Genomic DNA, 4,940 nt, shown 5'->3' with positions numbered 1-4,940 from the left:
GGGAAACGGCTGCTGCCGGGGATTAGAGCCTGAGGTCCACCCACTGCCCAGTGGCCACTCCTCCCCTGCGGCAGGCCTGCCCTGCCCCGGAAAGGGGCCCCGGGGTGGCTCCCCGGGGGTGGGGCAGGGGACGGCTCTGCACACCCTTGGCTGCAAGCCCAGGTCAGGCCGTGTCCATTGCAGGTCACCCAAGCGTGGAGCCCCCCCCCACACACACACACAGCCCCCCCCCACCTGACCCCAGCCCTGCGTGGCACCCTGCGGGGGTTGGCCCCAGCCTCTCATCAAAGTAGCTTCCTCAGGGACCCCTTGGCTGGGCCAGCTCCTTTACTCTGAGGAGCCCAGACTCCTGGGGCCAGGGGCTTTGTCTGGCCAAGTCCCAGAGGGGACAGGGATTGGTACTGAAAGCAGCTGCTGAGTTAGCACTCAGAGTCGCCAAGTGACCACCAACAGCCCCATCGCTGCCCCTGCCATGCTCACCCCTCCCTGTAGACCGCCAGACCCTTCCAGCCTTCCTCCCCCACCTCCTTGTCCTCCCCAGCCTCTCTTCCCCCTTTCTCCTGGTATTGATTTTTCTTTACTGTTTTTTTTTTCTTTTTAAAAAGGTGATTTAATTGCTTTTTTAAGATTACTTCAGTCTGGGGCTCTGCCAAGAAACGGGGAGCTACCCCCAAGCTCTCCCCCAGCACTGGTTGGTGCCCAAGACTCCGTGCGTTTTACTAAATCATCCTGTGAACACAGGTTATGCTCCCCAACATAACTGGCTTCCATCGTGAGCCCAAAGCACACCCTTTTCCTCCTGAGGGTGCGTCAGGAAGCCTTCAGCCTCTAGCAGGAGTGAAGTCGGGTGGTAACTTGGTGTGGGGATAAGGGGGGGCAGGGGGCGGAGGGTGGTGAGGGGAGCTCCAGGCCACTGCGAAGTGGAGCAGCAGTGAGCCACAAGCGCACCGCCCCCCCCACTGCCCCACAGCCAGCTGTCTCCAATTGTTCCCAAGTCCCCACCATCCAGTCTCCCAGATCCCGGGAATATGGCTGTGCTCAGTGGGAGCCCCTCCATGTCCTTCCAGCCCATCCCGTGGCCTTACCCCCCATCCCTCCAGCCTCCCCTGTCACCCCCACCCCCATCCCCTGTACACCCGCTTCCCCTCTGGCCCCCGTCCCTTCTCCCCTCCCTCTCCCCGCTTCCCTGCTTGCCTCCCTCTCTGCCCGGCTGCAGTTGGGTGATAATCTCCCTCATTTAGCCTCCCGGCTGCTTCCCCGGCTCATTGCCCAGCTGGTCCCTGGGGCCCGGCCCAGCTTCTTCCCCACCCCCAGCCCCAGCCCTGCGCCCAAGCTCCCCCTTCCCTTTCCTCGCTGCTTCTCCCGTCCACTCCCAGGGGACCGGCTGCCCCCTGCAGTGAGCCTCAGGGCCAAGTGTGGCTAGCTGGGATTCGGCCGGGTGGGAACAAGGGGGAGGGGCTGCCCCCTGCAGTGAGCCTCAGGGCCAAGTGTGGCTAGCTGGGATTCGGCCAGGTGGGAACAAGGGGGGAGGGGCTGCCCAGGACTCGGGGTGGGAATGTGGGTGCAGGTTGGGGGGGAGGAGTTGGGGGGATGGGGGAGGGCAGGGTCAGGACGTGAAGCCTTAGCCAGTCGTCCTCCGCCCGCCCTCCCGTTGGCCCCACTGCCCAGACTTGTTCCCCAGTCCAGTTCTCCACCCAGCTGAAGCAGGCTTCCTGACAGAGAGAGCTCAGTGGATGGACTGAGGCAGTGATTAGATTGGCATCTGTACGGCATGACCAGGCAGGGCGTGGGAATTGGGGGCTGATAGGTGAGGGAGGGCCAGAGGGTTCTGACTCAGAGCCCCTGGTAGGGGACATGGAGGTTTTATTTGGGCAAAGTGCTCCAGAAGGTAGACCTGGAGGCCTCTCAGGATCCAGCTTGGGGGTTCTAGCTATCTTGCCCCCTGCCCCCAGGCCTTGGGTTGCCTCTTCTCCCAGCCGGGACCCCCAAGCTAAGCTGCATTTGCTCCTTACCCCCTCTTCGTGGGTCTCACGCTCCCAGCCTGGGTGACACGACCCCCAAACTCCACAGAATGGTCCTAGAGCAAGGCCCCAGCTACCCTCAGCTCCCAGAGTACACCCCCCTGCCACCCTAGCTGATGCCTGTCCCAGGCCTGGCTCTGCTGGGGACCCAGGGCACCGGCCAGTGTGGGACAGACGTGGGTGGGAAAGGGACACGGATCAGGGGGCGGAGGCCGGGACTGGGCCAGTCCTGGCTGGTGAGCGAGCAGCGGTGACAAACGGGCTGTGCGGGGGCCGGGGGGCGGGGGACGGACGGCGGCTGATTTATCTGGGTTATTTATGCCGCCGACGAGGCAGGAGAAGCGGTTAATGAGAGTCCCAGCGAGGGGGGTGGGGAGGCCCGGACGTGATCTGAGGTAACTGAAGAGGGTTAGCGTCCCGCCACCGGGCCCTGCCCCCGCTGGCCACCGCACTAGGCATCCCCTCCTCTGTCCGAGGGCCGGGTCTGCCCGGCCTTGACCCCTCTCCTGTGGGTGGCACCGACAGCCCCGCGTCCGGTTTTGGGGCCCGCCCAGGCCGAGACAGTGGGTGACGGGAGGTTGAAGGGGACCACATCTGAGATCGAGGGGGCGGCTGGAGGAACAAGGGGTGGGGGACAGAGAAGGGAGGGCAGGGAGGGAAGAAAGATGCAAAATCTCGGCTGGTCAGAAGCTGACCAAGTCTGTGGAGTCTGTCGGGGGAGGGTTGGGGTGGGGAGAGGCCAATGTGGGCCCGGGTAGGCAGCTGGCAACCTCGGAGCTGAGGCTGGAGAGAGGGCCAAGGGCACTGGCGGTCTATCTGGTGGCAGCCAGGAGTCATCCTAGGGGCCTGAGAAGCAGAGGCAGGCCGGGGGTGGCGGGTGGGGGTGGTGGTGGTGGTCAGAGAGAAGAGAGGACGCGGAAAAAGGAGGAAGAAGATCCAGGGAAGGAGGGGGGAGAGGGCTTTGCAGCAGTGAAAGCTGCTGGGAGCAGATAAGGCGGTACGGCAGCGGGAGGGATTAAAGCTCCGAGGGGCCGGGGCCGGGGCGGGGGCGGGGTGGGGGTAGGCGAGGAGGAGAGGGCTGAGGGCCAGACCCCGGGGCCCAGAATATGAGTGCGGGAAACGAGGGCTGCGAGGGGGCAGGATTTAACCAGAGAAAACGTGGAGTGGGGAGAGGACGGAGTCTTCCTGCTCATCTGTGCTGAGGTGGGGGACTTTTCCGCCACTGATGGAGCCCCCATAAGCTGCTCTCGGGGTAGCAGAGCTGAGCGGAGAGGGGCATTCCTTGGGAGTGGGAGGCTACTGGAGACTGCTGGGGAGGCGGGTGGCAGGGGCCGGCCCTGGGAACCTCCGAGCTCTGATTAGAACTTGGACTGGACAGGCAGCGCCTCCTTGAGGCGGCCAGTGGAAACCGTGTCACAGGGACCTTGACCACAATCAAGGGTGCCCCGCCGGCCCACTGGGGGATGGAGACCCCCACTTACGTCCAGGGTGGCAAGGACCAGTGTTTCGGAGCGGGGATTTCTCTGTGGGTAAGGGCGTGGGCACGGAGAGGGGCAGTGGCTTCCCCCAGCTCAAGCCTCAGACCCGATGCCCCTTACTACCCGCCACCCACCTGTTCTGCAAACCTTCCTGAAGGGTGTCTGGGGAGGGAGAAATCCCTGATTCCTACGGACGAGGGCCGAGGGCGGTTCAGAGGTGGCCCGGGCTGCGGAGGGGAGCCTGGAGGGAAGGAAAGGGAGGAGGAGGCGGAAGGGGCGAGGGCGGCGGGCGGGGCAGAGTAATTGCGTGTTTGTCAGTTCTCCCGTCTCCGCGCACGATGGAGCCTGTGTAGCGGTGGGTGTAGCTTCGCCTCCAGGAGTCTGTGTCTGTTGGCAGAGGTGTCAGTGTGTCTGTCTCAGGGGGTCTGGGCTCTCCCTGGCACCCCCGCCCCCACGTCGTGTCTTGGGGAGCGCGGCTCTGGGCACACCCAGCTGTGCTCCGTGCTGAAGCGGCAGATGTGGCGGGGCCCCAGCTGTGCTGGCTTCCCGGAGAGGGGGAGGGGCTGCAATCTGCTCCCCCGATAATGGCTGCTAAGTGCCAGGGGGAGGGGATGGAGACGGGGGTGGGAAGGAGGCCCGGTCCCCGCCGCACCCCACCCTGGCCGGCCTCCCCCAAATCTGTGTTCTTGGCTCGGCCTCTTCCCCCTGGCTGGCTCCTGAAGCCCGTCCAAATTTCTCTCCACGCTCAGTCCCCGTCCCCAGCTCTCCTCTGTCACCCCATCCAGCTTGGTGCCAGGGACCTGCCTCCCCGCCCCCCACCCCCTCGGCCCCCAGCTAGCTCCCCCTCGCTGATTTTACAGAATAATCTTTTTATGGAAACTGATATTTAAAAAAAAAAAAAAACCGCTAATGGCAGGAGCGCACCCCTCCCCCGCATCCCTCCCCCCCCATCCCATACTTCCCACCCCAGTTCCCTCCGTTCTCCCCACAGGCCAGCACCCTCCTACCCTTACAGGGCCAATGAGGTCCAGGAGGTAGTGAAAGGGGACCCAGCGCTCTCCCCTCAGGAGGCCGGACACTCCCACGTTCTGGGTCATGGGATGTTCTTTTTGCGGTGGAGGGGGACTAGGCCCCTGCCAGACAGACTAGGCTTGAAGACAGTGAAGAGCAATGGAACTTCTCTCCTTAGAACCCCCCTCTCCACCTAAGCACACAGACAACAGGGACCTGCTCTGCCTGGGGTGGGGGGCACACCACAGAGACCTCAGCTTCACTAGCCCCCTCCACTTTTGACACTGACCCTGCCCCTGCCCCCACCCTCACTGGGCCCAGGAGGGGGTTCCTGGGGGCCAGGGCCTGACACAGACTTATTGGATTTCATGGTGTTTTGCTGAGAAAATAATTAAATTATCATATTTATGATGAAGCTGCCATGGCCTCC

This window comes from Capricornis sumatraensis, chromosome 3, assembly GCF_032405125.1.
Source record: "Capricornis sumatraensis isolate serow.1 chromosome 3, serow.2, whole genome shotgun sequence".
In the NCBI taxonomy this organism is placed as follows: Eukaryota; Metazoa; Chordata; class Mammalia; order Artiodactyla; family Bovidae; genus Capricornis; species Capricornis sumatraensis.
This window is presented reverse-complemented; position numbering follows the sequence as displayed.